The sequence below is a fragment of the Schistocerca americana genome, chromosome 8, assembly GCF_021461395.2.
Source record: "Schistocerca americana isolate TAMUIC-IGC-003095 chromosome 8, iqSchAmer2.1, whole genome shotgun sequence".
In the NCBI taxonomy this organism is placed as follows: domain Eukaryota; kingdom Metazoa; phylum Arthropoda; class Insecta; order Orthoptera; family Acrididae; genus Schistocerca; species Schistocerca americana.
The window spans coordinates 407032274-407059291 of record NC_060126.1 but is presented as its reverse complement, the minus strand read 5'-3'; the positions used below and the strand labels follow the sequence as shown (position 1 = coordinate 407059291).

Sequence of the window (27018 nt, the reverse complement as noted above, 5' to 3'; positions counted from 1 at the left end):
GTAAGTAATCATGTGCTTGAAGATGTAAGAGTGTGTGCTGAACGGTGTTTTGGAAAACATTTATGTCTGCACCAGGCCTATACTCCATTGTCAGACCTGCAAAAGGTCGGCTGCTATCCTGCTCAACAGAGCGGTAAAATCTCCGACCTCCACGTTCTTTGAAGAGGCTTGGACGTCCTGACACACTGTAGCCTGCTCGTGGTTTCTCCACTCTTCACCCAGTTTCCATACATGTGCACAACAGTAAAACTCGAACAACCTCCCAGCTTCGCCGTTTCTGTGATGCTCGTTCACAGACGCTAGACCATAAAAATCTGCTATTTGCGAGTCATTTACACGAAGAGCCAAAGAAACTGGTGCACCTGTCTAATATCGTGTGGAGCCCCCTCGAGCACGCAGAAGTGCCGCAACACGACTAGGCATGGACTAATGGCTGAAGTAGTGCTGGAGGGAACTGACACCTTGAATCCTCCAGGGCTGTCCATAAATCCGTAAGAGTACGACGGGGTGGAGATACCTTCTGAACATCACGTTGCAAGGCATCCCAGATATGCACAATAATGTTCACGTCTGGGAAGTTTGGTGGTCAGCAGAAGTATTTAGACTCAGAAGAGTGTTCCTCTCTGCAGCAATTCTGGACGTATGGGGTGCTGCATTGTCCTGTTGGAATTGCTCAAGTCCGTCGGAGTGCACAATGGGCATGAATGGATGCAGGTGATCAGACAGGATGCTTACGTACGTGTCATCTGTCAGAGTCATATCTAAACGTATCAGACGTCCAATTGCACGCACCTCACACCATTACAGAGCCTCCACCAGCTTTAACAGTCCAGTGCTGACATGCAAGGTCGATGGATTCACGAGATTGCCTCCATACCGGTACACGTCTATCCGCTCGATGCCATTTGAAACCAGACAATATCTTTCCAGTCATCAATCAATCATGTCGGTGTTGACGGGCCCAGGCGAGGCATAAAGTTTTACGTTGTGCAGTCATCAAGGTTACACGAGTGGGCCTTCGGTTCCGAAGTCCCATATCGATTATGTTACGTTGAATGGTTCGCACACTAACAGTTGTTGATGGCGCAGCATTGAAATCTTCAGTAATTTGCGGAAGGTTTACACTTCTGTCACGTTGAACGATTCTTTTCAGTCGTCATTGGTCCCGTTCTTGCGGGATCTTTTTCCAGCCGCAACGATGTTTCACCGTATATCTGATATTCTCGGTACACTCGTGAAATTTTCATACGTGAAAATCCCCACATCATCGGTACCTTGGAGATGCTGTGTCCCATCGGTCATGCGTCGACTATAACACCAGTTTCAAACTCACTTAAATCTTGAAAGCACGCCATTGCAGCAGCAGTAACCGATCTACCAACTGCGCTGAACGCTTGTCTTATATAGCCGTTGCCTATCGCATCGCCATATTCTGCCTTTTACAAATCTCTGTATTTGAATATACATGCCTATACCAGTTTCTTTGGCCCGTCACTCTATGTCCATGTATTGCCCTGTTTTCCCGTTTCGTCGTTATATTGTTTCCCCACTTGGCGCGTCACTCTATATCCATGTATTGCCCTGTTTACCAGTTTCGGCGTTATATTGTTTCCCCATACATCTCTGTCCCGCTTATGTACTTTCCATACCGGATCACGTGAGCGCACGCTAACAGTACCGTTCCATATGACGATGGGCAGTGACCATAGTGTTATGCTTCATCAGTTGACTCATAATGGCTAAGACAAGCATGTGTGAAGTATACCATAATTTTGTACAGGTAAATGGGATAATTACTCCTATCGGATTTATTCCCTTGTAAATTTTGTTCTCTAGCACTTCATGAAACTGTAATAAGAGTTTTCAGTGCACTATAAAAAGAAAAGAAAAAAAAGGTATCGAGAAACTCGAAGATTTTTGCGTGTTATCCTCATCTGTGCAAGCAAGTTATATACCTATCCATTCTTGAGAAACAGGGGTCTTAACAGGACAGACAGACAGTCGGGTAACAAATGACAAAAAGAATTTTCAATTTTCTTACAAATTAACAATTTTCGGATTTTTTCCTATTGTTGTACTGTGAAACTTTGTCTCTCGCTGAATTGCGTGGTTCTAGATCGACAGGAAGTACCCTACAAGTTTTGATGAGCGAGTTTGCGAGTATCAAAATATGTAACATTATTGGCCGGACTTTCGCTCACATTGGCTTAGAAGCTTTAATTTTTTACACTATCAACGGATCGTTAACCTTACTATATGACATAAAATGAAATCAGCTTGATTCATCTACCCATTCTGAGAAAAGTGATTTTTAACAGTCGGATAGATAGATCGACAGACAGACGGACGACAAAGTGATCCTATGTGGGTTCCATTTTTATCGACCGAGGTACGGAACTCTAAAAACAAGAAAAGCTGACTGATTGCCTCTGTATGTCGTGTCGGCTACTTTGGGTGTCAGCACCGACAAAACGAGGAAGGAGAGGCGTTACTATGGCCGTGGCAGGAATTCAAAGTTATCTATGTGTAAGACTTTCTAATTATTAGAACAATTTATTTCTAAAAAAGGAAAGAAACGTAACTTGACTTCTTCTTATGAAGTGCCTTCCTGTACTTGCTGTACTTTGACATGCAATTAGTTTATCGACTATTACTATTCGCAGAATGCATGCTAAGTATCGTCTTCCTGTCAGTATTGATGCTTTCGCAGTCTGTAACTGAACGTGTGGTCGACCGGCGATGGTCGGTTGGTTAAGTCAGCGTTGACAGAGGGCGCTGAATTCTGTCTTCCTGGAGGTGTGGTGCCGCCGGCTCTTTCCATTGGCGCCTGGGTCAGCGCCTTCTTGATGCTGTTTCACAGCGCTGCACTGGTCGGTGGACAGTCGATACTTTGAACCAGTTTCATAAACATAAAAATGTCGCAACAGCTAGTAGCAATCTGTAGTTTCATGTGTGAACTCCCAGTTTTTAGAGGCGCAACTCAAGAAACGCAACTTGTGTAGCGCCACAAGAAGTTCCACTTCCTTGCAATTTGTTGTGCCTACTTTCCTACCACCCCTGTTCCTTTGCGATAGTATTGTGAAACACGAGCATTCTGTCATAGTTATCGTGCAGTTAACTGCTGCTGTCCTTCATTCCATTTCAGTGTGTTTTTATTTTATTTTTGATAAATGCGAGAACAATGAACGGCAGGTACACGTTCGCAGTTACTAGAAGTGCAAGAAGAGAAACCTCTAATTTTCTGCATGTGTGCGCACGTGCGTCTACAATATTTGCAAACCAATAACATATCCTATGAAGGAACGAATAAATAAATAAACATATGTAACGAAAAAAACGAGACCAAGCTGTTCTGGCATAACCACAAGCGCTGGAACGAAGAAGAAGAACGCAAGGCCAGAGAAGACAGTGAAAAGACGTCAGCCAATAGTGCACTGACCAGAACGTCACCACAATAGGAGCAGCATCTAGCCGAAGTGCCACTCCTGTCAGCCTCAGCTCCGTTGTATTACTGGTTCCCATTCCACACCCCATTACCCCCTCGTCCATAACGACTGCCCCCTTCCCAATAACCTCAGTAAGGCCAACCACTTCGCTTCCCAACTTTCTGAGGTCTTATCCGTCCCTGATGATCCTCACTTTGATTATTCCCTTTCCCCAATGTCATGGAACGCGCCGATACCTCGGTCGCTCCAATTGCTCCCAGTCTCCAGTACTTGGGGCAGTTTCATCCCTCCGATATAAAAACTCCAATCACAGAAGAAGACATTAAACTTGTCCTCAAAATGCAACATGGCCCCTGGACACGACTGTGTCATGTACCGTCACCTCTGAGAATGTCCCTTCTCCTTCCTGACTGTCTTTGCCAATTTATACAATGCCATCCTCTCTATCGACTTCTACCCCGACCTGTGGAAGACGTAGTGCATCCTCTTTTCCCTCAAGCCCAACAAACCCCCTTCCATCACCTCTTCTTATCGTCCCACCTGCCTCACCTCCATCTTCAGTAAGGTCTTCGAATCCATCCTCTCCCATTTTATTCATCACCACCTCAATCAACACAGTCTTCTCCCCCTTACCCATTGTGGCTTCCGACCCTCCTTCTCCACCAAAGACCATCTCCTTAACCTCGTCCACCTTCTTTCCCTCCAACTTAACTCCTGCTACTCTGCCATTTTTGTTTCCTTCGATCTCCAAAATTCCTACAACCGTGTATGGCCGCCTGGTCTCCTCTTTAAACTCAAAACCTACGCCCTGCCTATCAATTTTGTCCATCTGTTGGCTTCCTTCCTCTCACACCATCCTTCCTATGTCACCCTCCATGACACCAACTCCCATATCTTTTGTCCCACTGCTGGCATCCCCCAGGGTTCTATCCTCTCCCCCATCCTCTATCTCCTGTACACCACAGATATGCCCAAGGCACCCCACCTGTCCACCTCCTCCAATATACTGATGACACTGCCTTCCTGGCTCTGTATCCTACCCTTCAACGGTCCCAAAACACCCTCCAAACCCACCTTGACCAGTTCACCACTTGATGTAACCATTGATTCCTGCGTTTCAACCCCTTCAACACCAAGGAAAACTTTCATAGGCCACACCACTTGCTCCTTCCATCTCCATGATTTCTACCTAACCATTTATGGTCGTCCCATCCAGCTTATCCCCACCCTGTGATACCTTGGCCTCACCCTTGACTGTCACATCACCTGGACCTCTCATCTCCTGACCCTCCAGAAAGCCCATTCCCAATTCCGCCTTCTGAAAATCCTGCTTGGCTGGACGTGGGGATTGCATCCTTCCACCATCCTCCACACCTACAAATCCTTCATCTGTCCTATGATGCAATATTCCAGCATTTCCTGCATCTCCACCCCTCCCCAATTTTATAAGGCCCTCCAAATCCTAGAATTCCATGTGTTCTGCCTTGCCTTCTGTATCTGCTTTCCTTCCCCCACATGACTCCTGTATGACCTCATCCCCTTCCCCACCTCCTCCTTTTCCTCCAACATCTTTGCATCCCTTACACTGTCTGCAGGCTTGATCCCCACACCCCCTGATTTCTTCCTTCTGCTCCACCCCTCCGTCCATTGCCGCGCCTCTATCACTGTACCCCTCCTTCTTTCAACCTCCACACCCTCCATCTCGTTCATCAGGGCAGTTTCCAGCACCTCCCCCTCCCAGATGTTGAACTTCACCATGACATCTACCCTTCCTACCAACTGTAGCCTGGCCTTGTTCCTCACCAGGGCCCCCTCCTTTCCCTCTCCCCTCCTCCTCCCAGAGTGGATTTTCCTCCCCCCCCCCCCAAGTCTCTGCACCCACTCCTCGACTGTTCCCTCCCACTTCCTTCCCTCACTGGCCCCCTTTGGTGCGCCCCACCCATCTCTTCCCCCTCCTTTCTTCCCTTCTCCCTCGTCTCTATCCCGCTGGCAGATCCTCTCAGTTTGCTCATGCTATGTCAGTGCTGTGTTTGGTGCTGCTCTCCCATGATGTCTCAGGAGCTGTGATTTTAACTGTGTGCTGGACTTGTACATAGTATTACTGGCAGTGACTGTTACGTGCTTTGCCTTGTGTTTCTTTTAATCGTCACAGTGTGCGTTTTTTGTGTCCAGTTTTAGCTTTTTATCATTATTTTCCAGTAACTCCCTTTTTTATGCTGTCTTCCGTTACGTTTCCCTTTTTACATGTCTGTATCGCCGTAGTTCCTCCATTCTGTTGTTTCTTAAATGTCTCCATATCCTGTACTTACTGCCTGTCTCTCGGCTGAAGAGCGGCTGCCAGTTGCCGCATATGGGGCATTGAAATACAATAAAGAAAAAAAAACAACCCCAGCCAGACTTTAGTGGAGAGGATTTGCAGAGTATTAGCACGGCCTGGCAGAGAGTGCTACGATATCAGATTGTAGTGATCTATATCCACTGCTTTTTTGAACATTGTGTGTAGCAAGGATTCGGATTTATGTTGCATGTTGACCATCGCTTGCGACAACTTTGTACATTCAAGTTAAGTATTGTCAACCTGCTTTATTGAAATAAAACTACTAATGTTATTTGCTTGAATTGTTGTATAGCATTTGGAGAACGCAGCATCCTTTAGGCACCCCGTACGCGAAGAGTGGGCAGGACTGCATACAAATACTGTATAAATTGTGGATTATATGCGTGAAATAGCTCCAGAGTGTGATGTGGCAGCTTTTAAACCCAAATTACTTACTCAAAATGCCTATATCAACGAATACAGTAAGATTCTAAAATCTGGGAAGAGTGGCACGTCAGCAGAAGATATTTACATGCCAGTTGTTGGTTAGTTTGCCACTGTAGACAGCATTTTCGTCTCTGAGTGTTACTTCTCTTATAAATGAGTTTTTTTTCATTGATTTATTTTTATTTTCTGATCCAGCATCTGAGTTTCGTCTTCTTTGTATTTAACTCTTATCACAACTATAAGGCCATAACCTGCGCTATAACATTCATGCCCGCCTGTATGATTTCAATTGATGCCATATTGAAAGCTGTGCAACTGCGTAGGATTTATGGTGTCCTGTGTGAACGGTAGTTTGTTCTGCCACTACAGCAAGCCACAATATACGGCGCCATATTAGATGCGTGTGTGAATCCAGCTTCCGGGCTGCACTCTATGTACTGAAATCACAGATCCATTAGTGTACTGTGGAACTGTTCTGAGACTGGACTAGTGCCAGAAATAGTAATGGTGTCAGAGATGAGTGTCTAAGATGCGCAACAAGATGCTGCTCCAACTGAGATATTACTACATTACTAGGATGGACATAATTGCAGTAACTCTGTTGGAAAGTGATAACTTTTCAGAGAGTGAACACTTGCTTATGAATCTTAAGAATTTAGTCAGAAAGAATACTTTCTGTTTTCTCCTGCTTGTAGCAAAGTTATTTTGATGTGCCACATATTAATGGACTTCATGTTTTTTTTTTTTTTTTTTCTCACGTAAGACGATTGCAGTTAGCCTGGCAGGCTTCGAATTTGAGTACGAATAAGATAAGCGTGAAAAGGTTTTGAGTCTTGTTCTGTTATTTGTACTTTTGCCAAAAGTGTCTCTGATTATTTTAAAAAATTTTGTAGCAATTCTTTTAATTGTCTTGTGAGATCCCCTGCTATATCCACAGGACAGGAATGATAGTTTAATTTGTGGAAAGGGGCCAAAATGAGTGGCTGTCAGTTACACTACTTTATTCATTTGACAAATATTACATGACTAAGGAAAACTTTAAAAACAGAGCAAGCCAAACATTGATTTTAGAACTTAATTCCCGGCTAAATGCGCCATTCAATCTCACGCCTTAAGGGTGAAACAACCTTAATTTAAAATCGGCTGAAGGCCAATAACTTAAGACTCAAAAACAGGAATTTGAATTTAAGAGGCAGAACGCCTTATCCTAAAAAATTTTTAAATCAGACTGAAGGCCCAAACAATCTCACACCTTAAGGGCAAAACAACTTTAATTTAAAATCGGTTAGAATTCATACATAAACAAACAACAAGGACAAATAAGAAAAGGCAGCACATAAAACGGCGCTCAGAAGTTTCCAAGGGTCGGCCTGGAATTCAAACACTAACGCTCGCTTAGGTTAGACAGGCAGTCGGCCCAACAAATTTTCAATCCGACGGCAACCCAACCGCAGACAGTCGACGGACGAGCGACACGTTGTTGCTCGCGGGAATGTCCCAACAGCCCACAACGAAATTCAAACGACACAATGTGGTAGATTAAGTAAAGATTCAACTTTCGTGTCCGGGATCGGTGAGCCACGGACCTTGTAGCAATGGGAACAGCACCTCACACTCCGACCGCGCGTGGATGCCGCCACGGCGACTTCCTCGCTGCTCCACGCCAACCGACCAACTGCCAGGCCCGGAAACAGTGAAAGGACCAAATATATGTCAGCCGATGAAACGAGCAACCGAACGACCAACCAACTGTCGTCCCGCTCCAATCTCCGTCCGTCGGACAGTTCACGTGTGTCGCCAGTGGTCGGCGAGCACTGGCTGTCCGCGCCTCACCGGCTCCCGTTCCGACTGCACTGCTGGTCCGTCTCCAACTGACCTGCAGACACACGACGACCCAGAAATTCTATCGGTCGCTCCAGAGATGGTACGACTGTTCACTTATCGATACGCGCAGCTGCTGCCGCTCACGGGAAAGTAAGGCAGGAAGTTAGTGACGCCCGTAAATGGAATAAGAAAACGAGAAGGCAGTACCGTAATTGAAGATGATAGACAATAAATGACCTGAACACGAGCCGTGCGCGGCTCATCTTGATCGCAAGAATAGATTATTTTTCAATTGATTACTGGCTGCAGTTGCCAAACAACATTCTTCAGATCACCGAAACTAACAACAAAGAGAAAACTGCCTTTAGGTTAAAATGACTTCAACAACAACTTCAACAACATGCTGTAGCTTGCTCCTTTCTTTTGGCTTCGGAAGGATCGAAATAAAAGAAATAGATGAGTTCTGCCTGTCATCGTCCTCCTTATCATCATCAGATGAGAAAAACCTCAGCTGATGATCTGCAAACATCACATCTACACGTGCACATACATCACATCCACGCCTGTATAAATATTTTTAACTGTGATGGCGTCGGACACCTCTTCACGTACTGCAGGAATATCGACTGCTGATTCAAAGTAATTGGATAATGAAGAGAACAGGAGCAGACTGCAGAACAGTGAGGGATAGCTAAAAGAAAATCAGATACATTTTCTTAAACAAATTGGAAAGAGGGCCAGTCTCGATACGAGGAGGTGGTAACTAGCCAGTCCACAATTTCGGATTCCAAAGGCGATCCGCAGGCATGTTGTGGACCGAACCATAATTACATGGAAAAACAGAAAATATGAACCAAGATAACGAAAACTATTAATCTCGCTAGAGAAAGTTCTGAAGCAGTTTAACAAAGACGCACTCCAGGTTTCGAATCAGAGGTTACAGGAAAGATCTATGAGTGGAAACACTTTGCGAGCACACTGACAGGGGTAGCGTGACATTGTTGTTGTGGTCTTCAGTCCTGAGACTGGTTTGATGCAGCTCTCCATGCTACTCTATCCTGCGCAAGCTTCTTCATCTCCCAGTACCTACTGCAACCTACATCCTTCTGAATCTGCTTAGTGTATTCATCTCTCGGTCTCCCTCTACGATTTTTACCCTCCATGCTGCCCTCCAATGCTAAATTTGTGATCCCTTGATGCCTCAAAACATGTCCTACCAACCGATCCCTTCTTCTAGTCAAGTTGTGCCATAAACTTCTCTTCTCCCCAATCCTATTCAATACCTCCTCATTAGTTACGTGATCTACCCACCTTATCTTCAGCATTCTTCTGTAGCACCACATTTCGAAAGCTTCTATTCTCTTCTTGTCCAAACTAGTTATCGTCCATGTTTCACTTCCATACATGGCTACACTCCATACAAATATTTTCAGAAACGACTTCCTGACACTTAAATCTATACTCGATGTTAACAAATTTCTCTTCTTCAGAAACGATTTCCTTGCCATTGCCAGTCTACATTTTATATCCTCTCTACTTCGACCATCATCAGTTATTTTACTCCCTAAATAGCAAAATTCCTTTACTACTTTAAGTGTCTCATTTCCTAATCTAATTCCCTCAGCATCACCCGATTTAATTTGACTACATTCCATTATCCTTGTTTTGCTTTTGTTGATGTTCATCTTATATCCTCCTTTCAAGACACTGTCCATTCCATTCAATTGTTCTTCCAAGTCCTTTGCTGTCTCTGACAGAATTATAATGTCATCGGCGAACCTCAAAGTTTTTACTTCTTCTCCATGAATTTTAATACCTACTCCGAATTTTTCTTTTGTTTCCTTTACTGCTTGCTCAATATACAGATTGAATAACATCGGGGACAGGCTACAACCCTGTCTCACTCCTTTCCCAACCACTGCTTCCCTTTCATGCCCCTCGACTCTTATAACTGCCATCTGGTTTCTGTACAAATTGTAAATAGCCTTTCGCTCCCTGTATTTTACCCCTAGCGTGACATAGACTACCAAATTAACATCGATAAAACCGGGAGGCTGGTGACTCGCAGTTCAGACCAAATATTTACATCTTAAATACGGTCAGTTTTGTAGTGAGCATTGCACCGTGGATAATTCGATCAAAATTGAGCATAATGGTGGACGGTCGCCTCCATGGCGTATACTGGCGCACAACTGCAGGTCACGAAGTAAAGCCTATAATATACTGCCAGGAACTGACCCTACCAAGCACTGCCACAAACTAAGGGCGAGAGGGCGACTCTCACAAGGGGACGCCACGACGCTGGTGTCAGGGGTTTACTTCAAACTTGGTACACCTTTAGTACGCCATTGAAATAACATAAGGTGCAAGTAGTAAGCTGCACTACTCTGGCAATTCCGAGAAAACCACAAGAGAAGTTTTACGCGTCTACTACGTGACTTATGCATCTGTGCGAAGGTGACAGCCACAAGAAGTCGTTGTGTTCAAGTGGCGCCGGCATCGTAGCTCAGCGTGTTCCGTCAGAGGTTTATCTGCCCACTGTATTAAAAAAAAATGAGTGAATGGATCAACGATGAACCTGAATGGGTGTCATAGGACGTCCACTCCGAACCAATGTGACAAACAAAATGAAATTAAAGAAAAAAGTGGTTAGCTTTCGCCCGCAGCACGAGGGTCTTGGACGAGGCGATTGTTCGAATCCCGTTGGTACTTCTTCTTTAATCTATTTTTTTCCATCATTGGTCCAATTATTGAAATTATATGATTGAGCCGTGCGTGGCTCATGTTCGTGCCATCTATTGTTTAACATCTTGTTTTTACCGTACGGCCGCCTCGTCATTTTAATTTCAATTTCTGGTGTCACTGAATTGGTGCCTTGTCTGCCCGTGAGTGGCAGCAGCAGCGCGTATCGATATTAGCCCTGCCGTATTAACTTTGCTGGACGGCTATTACTTCCCGGTCGTCGTGTGTCGCGGGGGGGGGGGGGGGGGGGCGATCGGACCTGGAGCGGTTGGAGTTAGAACGCGGTAGAAGTGCAGTCGGGACGTAGCAGTAGTCGGGGACGGAGCGCTAGGGAGGCGCGGACAGCCGGTACTCGCCGACCGCTCGCGACACAGGATGAACTGTCCGACCGACGGAGATGGCAGCGGGATCGACCTCTGTTCGGTCGTTCATTTGGTCGCCTCTTTCGGCGATGTGTGTTTGGTCTTTCGGCCGTTTCTGGGCCTCGTCACTGGGTCATCTTGCTGGACGTGGCTCGGCTCCTTCTTGTGCGGAGACGTCGTGGCTCTGGACAGGCAAGACTCGCCCGACCGTTGATGACACACATGGTGTCAGTGCCAACGATCTTGGTTGGTTTGTGGTCGGTCGTCTGTTTGGACGCGTGTTTCGTCAGTGGCCGTCCATCGATTTTGTCTGTGTGTCCGCCTGTGATTTGTTTTAATTGTTCATCGGGGATTCGTTTTACGAGTGTTAGAGTTTCTTGTGACAGTGTTTCGTACAACACTATGTACCCTGAGTCAGTTCGGCTGAGCAGTGCTTTAAATGCTGTAATGCTGTCTGCGTACTGCAGTAACAGTCGGTGGTGACAGAACAGCGAGTGAGTGTTTTCTTACCGTGGTGTTGATGCTGGCTTCCACGGCGTGTAGTTCCACAGCCTTGCGATGATCATGTATGTCAGTAGTTATTGTGCCTTGGCTTATTAACACACTAATATTTGAATACGTTACTGGTCTCTTCGTCTCGCTGGCATTTTGATTGTAGTGCTTTTGGTCTGGTGACCGAAATCAGGTGGTTGGTTGGTTGCTTGGTTCGTCGGCTGTCTGTCGGTTGGGTTGCTTTTCGATTTAGAGATTGTTGGTCAGGCTGCCTGTTTCGCCTAAACGGGCTTTAATGTTACAATTCCAGGCCGACCCTTGGAAACTTTTGAGCGCCGTTCCGTGTCTGTTACATAGTAACTTCCCTGTTTGAGTTTTAATTCTTGGGTGAAACCTCGAGAAGAACCTTGTATTTGAATTTCTTGCTTAGGCCTTGAGTCTTGGATTTTCTGTCTGGCCTTCAGCCGATCTAAAGTTAATCAATGGAGGTCGATTAAAGTTTTGAGTGTTTTGCATCCTTGTTGTAATATTGTGTGTTGGTGAATAAAGTTTGTATGTTCAGTGAAATTGACAGGAACTTATTTTGGCCCCTTTCCACAACCTAATCCGCTCTGACCTCCTAGCGCAGGTGTTTCAACGACATTTTAAATGTAATATAATGAAAAAAACACGTGCATTTTAACGAAGTTCTAGTGAATTTCGTATATTATTTGACTATTTACTATTTATAATTGAATTTTCAAGGACCAGGGACAGGCTTGAAAGGCCTCAAGTCAAACCTCAAAAATAATGATATGAATGACGTTATTCACATTCAGTTATATAGTAAATGGCAGTGTGCCAAACCACAAGAGTAATGTGCAATTCCTCGTCGGATGTGCTCTCAACACCACACGTTGCAGGATGGTATTTGTCCTACAGACGTGGAGAACGTAAATTGAAACTTCATGCAAATACACGTGGTTTTTTCAATATATTACCTATCAAATCCATATAAATTAAATAATATGACCAGTGATGAAAATATAGATTAATAATTATGTCTGAGAGGGAGTCGAGCCTTCGCCACATACATACTTCTCCTGAAGCTCGAACGCTAATCACTTCACCACCTTGAACTAAAGTCCAGCTTCTACGCACAGGAGCATAAGCCACATAATAGACGCGTAAAACTTCTATTGCGATTTTCTCGGAATCGCCAGAGTAGTGCACCTTACTACTTGCATGTTATGTTGTTTTAATGGCCTACTAAAGGTGTACAAAGTTTGAAGTAAACCTGTGATCCCAACGTCGTGGTCTCCCCTTGCCAGTAGCCTTGTAATCTCTGGCTCTCGAACGCTGCACGCTGCCTCCGACAGCAGAAGATCCCTGTTGCCAACATGAGCGAAGGCGGAAATGCCGACAGTCACTTAGACTTTCAGCCGAAGAGCTGTTTGGCCCGCCCACTCACAGGTTGGCGCTACTGGGATGCCGCCAGGCGTCTGGGCGCAGGAGACGCCGGTGTCCCTCCCTCCGTGCAATCGTCGCCATGGCGTGGAGCTTTGAAACCAGCTTATTCACTTCGACGCCATTTTGACGAATTTATGAATTAGATTAACTCAGAAATTTCTCTGTCCCCGTTATCTGAGAGTCCTATACTTAGGCAAGCTTCCTAAACAGCATAAACAAGATGTTCCTATTCGTCCAATTGTATCATCATTCACTGCTCCATCTTACAAACTAGCTAGTAAACCGGACGTCCTAATTAAGAGCAAGACTAAATTCAAACCAAAGCATGGTATTTCAAATTCCTTGGACCTAGTAAATAAGTTAAAAGGTATACCTGTCTCACACAGTGAATTTTGTGTCCTTTGATGTCTGCAGTTTGTTTTCCAACATACCAGTGGGAGAATGCATTGATATTCTGACAGAGCTGATGCACAAGTCTAATGTGGAATTGAATGACTTGAGAATGGCCACTCATGCATGCTTGGCACTGAACTATTTCCAGTTCCAAGGGATTCTTTATAAACAATTAAATGGCATAGCTATGGGTTCCCTTCTTAGTCCACTGTTGGCTGAAATATTTATGGACCGTTTTGAACTAAATTTTCTAAAAACGGAGGCTTTGAGTGCAAATATCAAATGCCGGTTTAGATATGTAGATGATGTCCTTTGTATGTGGACTGGTACTACAACACAACTCAACACATTTTTGAAAAACCTAAACAGTCAACATAAAAATATTCAGTTCACAATAGAAATTGGCAACAAATTTATAAACTTCTTAGATCTCACCAGTGACATCAGTACACACATACATTATTTCAAAATATATAGAAAAACTACAACTACAGACACACTAATACCTTCTAGCCATCCTGATTTGGGTTTTCCGTGATTTCCCTAAATCGATCCAGGCAAATGCCGGGATGGTTCCTCTGAAAGGGCACGGCCGACGTCCTTCCCCATCCTTCCCTAATCCGATGAGACCGATGACCACGCTGTCTGGTCTCCTTCCCCAAACAACCAACCAACCAACTAACCAACCTTCTAGCTCACAACAGCTCATAGCTCACAAACATGCAGCTTTCCACTCAATGGTACACTGTCTCATATCTATCCCTACGTCCAATGATTTTAAAGCAGAGTTAGATACAGTAAATTTTATTGTCACAGTCAATGTCTATAGTCCAGTTTTTATTGACCACATCTTGCACAGGAAACAAAACCGGAAAATTATACCCCTTCTGTATGCCCCACCTGCTTCCCCATCCACTGTCTGCAAGAAATGGTGTACACTACCATTTCTAGGTGAGGTATCACAGATTGTTGCCAGAGCACTGAAAGCCTGCATGTATAGGCTTTCCTAGTATGTTACGAACACAACAGCCCTGTCTTTTTTAATAGCAAAGGTAAAATCCAGCTATTAGCCAACAGTGGGGTGTAAAAATCACCTGTTCTGATTGTGACAAATTTTACATCAGTCAGTCAGGCAGAGACATAGCAACTAGGCTGGCTGAGCATGAACGCAGCTGGAGGTTGCAGAATTCTGACTCCACATTTCCTGAGCATGTACTGATTGAGGGTCAAAACTACCAGCCAGTGCCCCATGTACTTCACTTAGCAAACAAAGGCCTAAACTCAACCTGCTTGAAGCCGTGGAAATTAACAAACATCTTGCTCACAGTCCAGATCTAATCCTAAATGACCAGACAGCTCAACACTTCCCCTCTCCTAAACTTTATATAATCATCTCTGTTGTTCATTACTTCCCACACTGTCTATTCCTACATATTCCCATTTTCCTGTATTCATTACGGTCGTTTTATCGAAGTTGTCTATGTATTCCATATAGACTGTAGTTTCAACAGTTAAGGCTTTCTTTGAACTGGTACTTGTATCACTGTCCATGTTTAACACCTCTTTTAGTTGTCTCATCAAATATTGTTCATATTTTACTTTGTTCATTTATTCAATACAAGCTGTTACATAGCCAATGTCTTGAATATAATGTTAAAATGCAGTAACAACACACTTTCAAAGACTGCGTTTACTGTATGTTCCTTCAGAAGCCTCCATTTTCCTGCATTTATTTATTTATGTTTATCTCATTGATATTGCTTGAGTTCCTTATGTATTCCGTACTTACATTGATAATTGTTTCTTCTTTTAATTGGTTTGTATACCACTCTCCATGTTTATGGAGCCTTTTCAAGTACTGATTTTATTTTGTTTTATTAGTTTCGTTTATTAATAGAAACTGTTATGTAGGCTTGCTGTTCGTTTTTTGTGTTAAAGTTTTCCTGTCTACTCCATTTTTATTTATTTACAGTTCAATTTTTTACTTTTTCATTGCATTACCACCACACCGTCAAAGAAGTTACTTACTGCATGTTTCTGCTTCAGTCTATACGTGTTACTTCTCTTCCAGTGTAGTTTGCAAATATTGTAACTTCTTTGGTAACAATACTCAGTAAATGTCTGAAGATAACCTTGTAAGCCGAAAACCGGTTAACACAATGAAAGTAATATTGTAGAACAAAAAGAAACTGGTGCTTTTCATTTATTATAATGTTGTTCTACGAAGAACCGATGGAAGATTCTGTTAACAAACTATTTGTGGTTACAAGTAGCTTGAGAAAATTACTTTTATGCATAGTTAAGCGAATCAAATTCATAGTATTTTTAATAAATGGGTGTGTAACCCCATGTCTACCATCATCGAACTCATAGTTGTATGAAAAGTTTCAATTTCATTTTAGCCCCTCTCTCTGTTTAGGGACTGGGCTGGACAGCTAAAGAGACGTGCATAAATGTCTCTGGAAACACTCAGTGTAACTATACATTATTTCAAAACTCCAAATTTGCAAGAAATTTTTAAGTAAGTCATCGAAAATACAGGAAAAATAGTTCAGTTTAAATGCACGATGTTGCTTTAGTACGAGATCGCAGATGCTTTCTTTTTACTGAAGCTCCTGATCTAATACTAAACGAACAAAGTGAATTTAATCAAAACTTTTTTCAACATTTTCAATGACCTACGTTTAAAATGTGTTGCAGATTTGAAGTTTTGGAACCACTTGTATTGGTGGACCATTTTGAGTGTGTTTTGCTCGGAAGTCTGCGTCATGCAATGCCTGCTTCCCCATGGCCCTTCGTTTCCGCACGTTGACATCGGCTCTGCTGCATACACACACTGAGACATGACGACTCTACACAGTTGCAGCCCGTTGGTCTTTAATAGTTATTTTATTTATTACATTATATTTTTATCTGCACGCAATTGGTGAAAAAATGCGTGTTACATACCTTGATTCCAACTTTTGTTTCAATGGTTAGTTTTTGATAGCTACCATGTGCTCTTATGTATTCTTGACACAGCTACTGTGAATTTGGCATTTGCATTGTGAGCTGTATTTTTCATCTGTTTTCTCATACTTATTTCAAAATTTGTGTGTATGCATTATCATATTGTTAATAATGATTCTGCTTTGTTCTTCGAATTGTAACTATGCGTATTTGCACACCACCTGTCGGTTTTTACTGACTAATTTGGTTGGTGCCGACAAACATACACAGTGGTTAGTGTTCTGATGGTTTGAGACGGTGACAAATAGGCTTTGACCAAATTTCACATTTTTCGTATGTTTTGCTTTTTTATCATTAACATGTTATAGTTAGTAGCAAACAAACCTCAACTTTTTATACAGGTACACTTCTTAATAAGCATGGTGTGTGTTAATGTATTTTACATTTTTCTTGTTCTCTTGGTTTAAAATTATATTGTAGGTTGGGCCAGTGGCGTGTTTAATGAAAGGAAAATTTTTCGTTTCTCTCCCTAGGTTCAGAACTGCAGTCTGCAACTTCTTTGGTACAACATTGGTAATTACTGCACATGCAGCTCTGTCCATGACCATGTAACAAGAGATAGACTCAACTTACATTTACCAAGCAATAATAAACATAAAACTCAAAACACCATTTTCTACTGAGGAATAAAACTGTACAGTAAAATATCAAAAGAGATTAAAGAAATTGTAAAAATACACTTCTTTAGAAAAGCAGCTAAAAGTACTTGTTATGCAATACATTTTATACATTGAAGGGTTACTTAGCTAAAACAGAGTGGGGGTTTGATAAAAAAATGTAATTCAAATAATAATAATAATAATAATAATAATAATAATAATGATGATGATTATAAAATATCTAACATTCCACATAACACCTTCACTTTATTTTTTTCCTTCTTTTTTCCTTTCTAGAAATACTTACCCCCAAGCTATGTGCAGCACAATAGAAACACCTCTTCCTCTCTCTGAGCTCTACATCTTACTCATTATGGAGGGATGCTGACTCAGTTTTTCAGGATAGCAAATGAGAAGCTGCGATACAGAAAATGGCCCAGAGATCACCAGTGTGCGTGTGTGTGTGTGTGTGTGTGTGTGTGTGTGTGTGTGTGTGTGTGTGTAGTGAGTGAAGTATTATGAAACAATGTGTGTATAGTGTGTGCAGTGACTGACAGTGAGATAAGTGTGAACAGTGTGGCATTGCATCATTTAATAAATTATTTGTAAAAATGTATTGTATACCAGGAGTAAATCTAATGATTGTCTCTAACTAGAAGACTGTAAATATGTGTATATACGAATTAGCTTATTTTAAATTGATATAAATTTGTAAATACTTTTACATGTCCTATATCCTTGTAAAAAGAGATCTACAGATGAATAAATCTACTACTACTACTAATACTAATTAACAGTATGCTGAAGACATAGGTCATAGGCTATCATAGTGTGTATTTATTGATAGTTCTTCACAATGACCTGATAGGAATTCTCCATTCATTTAGGTAGTTCCGACATACGTTACCACACAAGGCAGTCTACCTACACTGTACGTGGACACGGTCTCTAGCAAGAGTAGTGTGTTTTCACTACTCAATTTCATTATTTTGAAACAGTGTATTCTTGAAGATTGTATAAATCAATTTAACCTAGAGGCAATTTTCCTTATCTTCTTAGTTTAATAAATCTGAAGAGGGATGTTTAGCAAGCGAAATCAGTAATCAGTTGTAAGGTAATATTGTGATCAAGACAATTAGAACAATTGATATAAAACAAATATTAATAGTTTTAGAAAGTATTCAGATCTTACTGAAAATGTACCATTGTTTCGTTCGTCGTTTGTTGCTGTCATTGGTTTTCAATCAGCTGTGAATCTTTTTTTTTCATAATTTCGTTTTGGCAGTACCCTTTTTAGATGCGGTTTAAGAAGGAATAAGGTGGCATCAGATAGCTAACGAAGTTACTGTATTACACATTTTGTATTTGCCAACAAAACTGGACAACTACACCACCTTCAAAATCGAATGCACTTATCCCAATATCTCCTACACCGATGCAAACATAGAAGTCGAAAAGGAAACAATTTGAAACAGGGGAGACTCAGTGTTCGGTTCCGGAAATGAGGGTCATAGCTTGTTACTTCTCTCCCCTCGCCTCCCTCCCCACCCCAACAGATATTGTTGTCATCCGTGCTTTTAACAACCACAGGTGCCTCTGATTTAAATAATAATAATAATAATAACAATAATAAAATTGATTAAAATTAATATTGTGGTAATTTTTTAGACCAGTGCTTAGTACTCGTAGCTTAGTACATCGCATAGCGTAAATTCCAAGGAAGTCCAGTTTAGGGAAATGCGTTGTCCAAAAATTCGGAAAGAGCCTATGTTACACAATTTACACTAATCTGACAACTTCATAATTTGAGTCAGCGATAGGATTAACACAGAACCCAGTGATAGTTTTCAAATCCTATATCATCTAGGCGCAGTAATACTACTGGATTCCTCAAAATTTCAAGAATACCCACGACGTTTCCCTGAGTAGGAACTAATGGTAAAATCTTGGCTTACTTTGTCTTGGAGAAACGAAGTTAAAGACGGAGCTTCAGTATTGTATCAACGACAAGACTTCAGAAATTCACTATGTGATTAAAAGTATCCGAACACCCCCCAAAACATACGCTTTTCATATTAGGTGCATTGTGGTGCCACCTACTGCCAGGTACTCCATATCAGCGACCTCAGTAGTCATTTCCAGTTACAGAACTGGAAACGCACCTTATCACTGACTACTGCAGCAACCCATTTCTTTACGCAGTGAACAGCATGATAACCAACGATATCCAAATTACGTGACGATTCGACGATTCCTAGTGTTACAGCATTTCCCTTTGGAGTCTCCTGTGCTAAATCTGAGCTTTTGTAGAATTCCAATCACCTCTACTAAAGCGCCGGAATTCAGAAATGAATAAAACGTCTATACCCCAAATTGCAGGAGTGGGAACTACTCCATCCACTCCCACCATTGCAGACTTCATATGCGCTCGGATCATGGTACAACGGCCGGGTGAAGGTCACAGTATTACGAGATGAAGGGTAATTGAGTCAACAAGGCATGTTAGCGTACCGCGCCCTTGATGCAGATGGTTTGGCAAGCGGCTGCTGTCTGCCTTTCAGATATCATTCGAAGCGCGTGGCGCTATCGGGGAGTAGTGGGGCGGCTCGTAGTTCGTAACAACGTATCATGTGAGAAGGCATCTGCACGGGCAGTCGCGGTCTGCCCTGCGTCGCAGAAGCCACTCCGGAGGACCCCACCAGCTACCAGCCCAGGACAACAGGTCAGCCTGATAGACACCGCACTTACATGGGCCTTCCAAAGCCGGAAATTCGTATGCTGATTTCTCAGCACCGCTTCTTCTGCCGTATATGGCTGCTGCACACCGCTTGTACTCTTTTGAGAATAACGAACATTCTAACAGACTCGAAGTACATTTACATCTACATCTGCATCCATCCTCCGTAAGCCACCTTACGGTTTTTGGCTGAGAATAATTTGTGTATCAGTCCCACTTCCTCCTTCTCCTACCCAGTCGCGAATGATTTGCAGTAAGTCGTAACCTTTCCAAATAAAAATATTTATTTGTTCCGAACTAAAACTGGATAGGTTTTCTATGCTAAACTTCGTGTGTCTATGCTGTTGTCCTGAACAATAAAAACTGGTTTAATTACAAAAATATCTCTGACAAAGAGACACCAAATTATGTGAAATGTATACCTATATTCTTTCTTTCGCGTACGCCATAGTCCCATAGCAATCACGGGGTCGGCGTGGTTACAACGAATTTGGCAGTGTGAGTGTTAGGGATGGCCGGAGGCTCTTCCTGCCGCCACCCCGTACCCCCCAGGATGGAATCAGTGTACGCCAACTGTCTGCGTCTAGTGTAAATCGTGAAATAGTGCGGACGTGTTGCAAATATCTGCGACGTTTGTAACTGAGGCGGAACGTGGGGACCAGCCTGGTATTCACCTAGCGGGATGTGGAAAACCGCCTAATAACCATATCCAGGCTGACCGCCACATCGGCCCTCGTCGTTAATCCGTCGAGCGGATTCGATCCGGCGCCGGTGCGCCTACCTGAGCCCAGGAAGCAGCGCGTTAGTGCTCTCGGCTACCCTGGCGGGTCAAATGTATACCTATATACCAATTAGTTTTTACCAAACTCATCAGAAAACCGAAACTGTAATTTAAAAAAACAATCCTATGTAATTCAGTATTATGTAGTGCAGCGAGAGGTGTTACAGAAAGTGACGTCACAGTGAGTGATCTGCAATTTAAACACAAAAAAGTAGCAGAATAACAATGCAACATAAAACTGCTAATGGAATTTAAGAAGAATAAATAACGAAAATGTTTATATTCACATTCCCTGTGTACTTAAGTGCGCAAACTGACTAAATAAAATTCTAGATGTTAAATAATGCACACGCAAGCATAACACAGAACTGTAAGAATAAAGTTGTCTGCATAAGAAACGTAATCTGAACTTCACCTAAACTGAACCTAATAACAATTTACAAATGCTAAGCTAACTGTAAATGATTCTGCAATATTCTGACTCTAATGCAAAAGTTACCCTAACAAATTTTTATATGGCTTACCTGTGGCAACGGAAACTCGGTTCTGCTCGAAAGTGATGAACATTCAAATACAGCGCAGCAGCAGACCACATGAATAGGAAAGAAAACCTTGCTCAGTGCAATGCGAGGAGGCGCATGTATACTAAGCCGATCACACTTCACTCACTGTGCTCCGCAAAGTGCAATGCGACAACACATATAATGAGAAATGGGTGGTAGAACTCATATTTGCCTAATGCGGTACAGAACCTCTTAAAACTGTATTGTGGATTTATAATACCTTCATTAACAATTACAATCATACTTATAAAAATTCCCTTCTATTAAAAATATGACTCTGCTATGAAATTACATCTTGAAATGGTATTGGAGTAGTAAATCTATAACTTCTGAGTGCAAGCCATGTGAATAAATAACTTGTTTCATCACGTGTCAATAATAAAATAGGACCGAAACCAATAAAGAAATTCCTAATAGAACTTTCCATTATCAAGACATACCGTAAATTGCGCGCAAGCAAGCAGCGCAGCGACAACAGTGCCTGAAAATCCTCTCACAAATCGGTCTTTACCAAATCATATTTCCAAAATCAGACAGCCTCTGTATCTTTATCCTTGTGCTCTCAAGCAATATCCAGACCGATCAGAGGCTTGTCCAGCAACCGTCTCACTAACTAGCTTCTCTCAGAATGCTACAGCAACAACAACACCACTAACAACCAAACACCACATTGCTCGTACCCAGAACTTCCGCGACGTAACATATCGGCTACTGGAAACCTCTTTTTGAAAAAAATATTCAGTATAGAGATATGAAGTATGACACATCGGATGAAAACAGAGTTTATATCACCATTGAAATTCCCTGACAGGTTAAAACTGTGTGCCGCACCGAGACTCGAACTCGGGATCTTTGCCTTTCGCGGGCAAGTGCTCTACCATCTGAGCTACCCTAGCACGACTCACGCCCCATCTTCACAGCTTTACTTCCGCCAGTACCTCGTCTCCTACTTTCTAAACTTCATAGAAGCTCTCCTGCGAAACTTGCAGAACTAGCACTCCTGGAAGAAAGGATATTGCGGAGACATGGCTTAGCCACTGCCTGGAGGATGTTTCCAGAATGAGATTTTCACTCTGCAGCGGAGTGTGCGCTGATATGAAACTTCCTGGAAGATTCAAAAAAAGGTTCAAATGGCTCTGAGCACTATGGGACATAACATCTGTGGTCATCAGTCCCCTAGAACTTAGAACTACTTAAACCTAACTAACCTAAGGACACCACACACACATCCTGGAAGATTAAAATTGTGTGCTGGACCGAGACTCGAGCAGGAGAGCTTCTGTGAAGTATGGAAAGTAGGAGACGAGGTACTCGCGGAATTAAAGCTGTGAGGACGGGGCGTGAGTCGTGCTTGGGTAGGTCAGTTGGTAGAGCACTTGCCCACAAAAGGCAAAGGTCCCGAGCTCGAGTCTCGGTCCGGCACACAATTTTAATCTGCCAGGAAGTTTCACATCAGCGCATACTCCGCTACAGAGTGAAAACCTCATTATTTATATCACTATTCTTTAATATATTTAGATAGAAATCTTACGAAGTACGGTGTTGTTAAGCCTGTGTGTGATCTTGAAGCTCTTTAAGTTCGTGGCCTTTTCGTGCAATAGGAACGAAGAATCAGTATATTGGTTGACTATTCTAGGAACGTAGGAAACGGCCTTGTCGCACTGTTAACACCCGTTCCCTCAGATCACCGGAGTTTAGCGCTGTCGGGTTTGGTTAGCACCTGGATGCGTGACCGTCCAGTCTACCAGGCAAGCGGTGTGCACTCAGCCCTTAAGACAAATTGAAGACCTGCTTGACTGAGAAGTAGCGGCTTCGCGCTCGTGAACTGACAACGGCCGGGAGAGTGGTGTGCTGACCACGTGCCTCTCCATATCCGCATTCGGTAACGTCTATAGTCTGAGGATGGCACGGCGGTCGGTCAGTGTCGTTGGGCCTTCCGAGGCCTGTTCGGACGGAGTTTAGAGGAGTTTCTAGGAACATATGATCTCACAAATTTTAACAGTAAACCATACCATGACTCAGAACGGATCATTAGCAACGTCTGTGATAGGATTTAGCTCAACATCGTGACACTTTCGTTCTCCGTCAATGAACCTCTAACGAGCAATATTCAAGTATTTGTTGAACTAGTGTTTTGTAAGCTACTTCCTTTGTGGGTGGACTACATTCCCTGTGGATTCTTGAGATGAATCTCACTCAGCCTAGCATGCGATTAGTTTTATGCGGTCGTTTCACTTCAAATCGATCCGAACCCGTGCTCTTAGATGGATGTGACATCTTATGGATGTGACTATTTGCAGTGATCGTTTTTCAGTCGCTTATTCCTGAAATAGGCGATATTCTTGCCAATTTGACCTGAATCCTATAGAACAACTGCCAGGAAGTTTCAACTTTGGGATGTTTAGGAACGCCAACTTTGTGCCAGGCCTCACCGACGGACATCGATAGCTCTCCTCAGTGCAGCACTCCGTGAAGAATGGGCTGCCATTCCCCAAAAGTCTTCCAGCTCCTGATTGAACGTATGCCTGTGAGTATGGAAGCTGTCATCAAGGCCAAGGGTGGACCAACACCATGTTGCATTCCAGCATTACCGATGGAGGGCGCCTCTGACTTGTAAGTCATTTTCAATCAGGTGTCCGGATACTTTTGATCACATAGTCAGCATTTGAGACAGGACGAGTAGTTGGACTCAAAGATGCCGGTTGGGGTAATAGGCGAATCACTCGACGTCTGAATAGAAGCGGTGCCACTATAGTACAATGTTGGCAGGAATGGGTGAACCTAGCCCAAACACAGCGTCAAGAAGGAAGCGTCGACCTAGAGAGATGACAAAACGTGAGGTCAGTGCGATCAGCAGAGAGGCATTCAGAGCGCCAGTTTCATAATTATCATCGCTCCAACGTGCAACTTAGGCGTCATTAATAGGCGACTCACAAAATGGGGCCGAGCTCACAATGTTTTTTTCGACTACTATTGACTTCTGTACGCCAATAATCTCGTTAGCAGGTGTCCAGCACATTCGGAATGGAATCTCATTGACTGGAGTGGAATTGTCTTCAGAGATGTCCCACTTCGAACTGAACCCCGACAACCAGGAGTGACGGTCTGGGGTGCCATTTTATTTCATAGTAGGACCTTGTGGCACAGCGGTACCTGGACGATGTTCTATGCCCTGTTTAATTGCCCTCCAAGACAAGCCGTCCTGGGCAATGTAATGCCCGCCCGCACACGAAGAGAGGTTCTACTGCTTGTCTTCGTGTTTGCTGAACTCTACCACGGCCAGAAAAGTCGACGGACCTCTCTCCAATTGAGAAAGTTTGGAGCACTATGGTCAGTGCACTCCAACCCGCTCAGAATTTCGACGATCTACCGCGCCAATTGGACAGAATTTGAAACGATATCCCTCAAGTGGAATTCCAACAACTCTGTTCATCAATGCCAAGCCGAATGACTGCTTGCATAAGGGCTAGAGGTGGATCAACGTGCTATTCTGAAATTTTAGTCAATGGTTTGTACATGTGTAACGCGTTTGCCATTGCCCTCGTATTCGGATAATTCCTTCGTGGTGTGCCTTTTTTTTGTGGCTTTGGGTGCCAAGATGCAAGATGTGCGATCTGTAGGCAGTGCATATCGCAGTTAGTGGTTAATACCAACACCGTGACAGTGTGCGAGAGAAATAGAGGTAGTGTGAAAAAACGTTTTTGGACCGGCCCTGGGTAAGCCCGAAGCTACTTTATGGCTGAAGATTTCTCTCCTTCGAGAATGACATGCTGTATTCTGTTTGTTATAAATCGATTCTGTTCTCTGTAAAACATAGTTTCTTTCGTGTCTTTTTCACCGAAAACAATTTCGGCGTCGTGTCGCCTCTAGTCGTCTTTTTTTTCCACCAGTCTCAGGGGTCCGAGTACGAATAACGAGTAACGATACGCTACACGGAAATAACGAGGTATTGTTATACACCTCATATGAATGCCAACAACCTTTGAAACTTCAGTAAGGGGAAGGTAATGAAAAGTGGGTCAGCTGAGCTCATGATACTCAGCGCATTTTCCCGTTATTTTTTTACTACCACAGTAATAATTATACTGACGTAGTGAACTCTGAAGAATACTACATACGAACGGCAAAGCTGTTCTCAAAATACTGGTTTAGTAATTTGATATTTACCCATTGCACCACCGCGCGCAAGAAAGATTTTTATATTATATTAGATTCGTGCGTAAGTTCGTAGCGTTTTTGTTTCGTGTAATGGTATTCCGGTTGCTATGAGTTTATTTATCGACTATCGTCTCCGTGTGTGGGGATAATACCATTGGACAGAGCACGGCAAGAAAATGGTTTTCTCGCTTTAAGAAGGATCATTTCGACATTACTGACTCTCCACGTTCAAGAAGACTTTCGTGGTTTAATCGAGATCGTTTAAACACATTAATCCACAGTGATTGTCAGTGTATTCGAGAACTGGTAAATGTGATGAACTGTGATCGTTCCGTCATCGTGCGACATTTGCATCAAATGAGGAAATTCAAATATCAAGTGTATAGGTACCGCATGCTCTAAGCCAAAATCACATAAATTAGCGGGTTGCCATATGTGCATCTCTGCTTGCTCACCGTCAACTGGCTCGTTAGAAACATCGACCATTCTTATCTTGTATTGTTACTGGTGATGAGAAATGGTGTCTTTATGCTAAGGCAGAAAACGAAATGGCTGGCCCAAAACAAAGCAGCAATTCCCCGAAAAAAGACTTGTACGCATCCATGAAAGACAATGTTAAGCATCTGGTGGACTAACGACGGTGTGATGTACTATGAATTGCTTCCTCGAGGAGTAGCCGTCACTGCTGACATTTATTGTCAATAACAGAGACGTCTTGCAGACACAATAGAAGAACAACGACCAGGAAGGCAGTGTGAAGTGAAGCTAGGCCGCGGTAACGGCTGCCCGCGTTCCGCTAGACTGACAGAAAATACTACACAGGAGTTGGGTTGGGAAGTCATTCCGCACACACCTTATTCACCTGATCTTGCACTCTCAGATTTTCAGCTTTTTTCTATGGAACAACCTTCAAAGAACTTCCTTTCCCGATGAAAATGCGCACCGAACATGGCTCGACGTGTTCTTAGCCTCAAAACCACGTGATTTCCATAGACGCGGGATCGAAAAGTTAACCCAGTATTGGCAGACTATTGTAAACAGTGAAGGAGACTATGTTATTCATGACTAACTCCTCTGTTATGTGCATCTTGTTGTGATATTAAACTTATTGAACAACGCTGCAAACTTACGCACCAACACCAATATTAAGAAATTCAAATGTCCCCGCAGTGCAATCCATACGGTACCACTAAGGGACGTATGCTACAGCATTATTTAATTTTAGCAAATCGTATGATAAATGAGGCGTTTTCCTTGGACATTTAAATAGCGAACAGGTAAAAACAGCGTTTCTTCGTTGCATCCAAGTTTTAATACAAAAACCACCAAACACATCACTTTACTTTGTACGCTATGATATCGAGTATAGCGTATGTATGGTCTGTTTCTAATTTTAGTAACGAAAGATGTGGATAATCAATGCTTCTTGACAGTAAGATAGCTCTACAGTACCGCATTTATTCGGTTTAAATTTACGTCGCTGCTTTTACAAATCTGACAAGAAAATATTCCATTACCGAAACTGGCGTTTGGCTACTTGTTTGTGTGATTCCCGTACTCGAACTTTTGTTTACGTTGACTTAACCGCAGTGTAACTCGAAGTCTACATTAGTTGGGATAGTGGCAATTTGGTTTTGAGGTGTCGAAAGTCATGAAAGTGTATATTAATTAGAGATCGTGTTAGCAGATTGATTTGTAA

The 27018-nt window shown here is 42.9% G+C and overlaps 1 protein-coding gene across 1 annotated transcript in view; it reads left to right on the top strand.

Annotated features, from left to right (window-relative positions):
- Positions 1–19667: 19667 nt before the first annotated feature.
- The window catches only part of LOC124544651 (UDP-glycosyltransferase UGT5-like), a 107473-nt gene continuing 100122 nt past the window's right edge, over positions 19668–27018 (top strand). The window contains exon 1 of the mRNA XM_047123265.1: positions 19668–19802. The gene's annotated coding sequence lies outside the window, so the exon portion shown is untranslated. The remainder of the gene's footprint in view (positions 19803–27018) is intronic.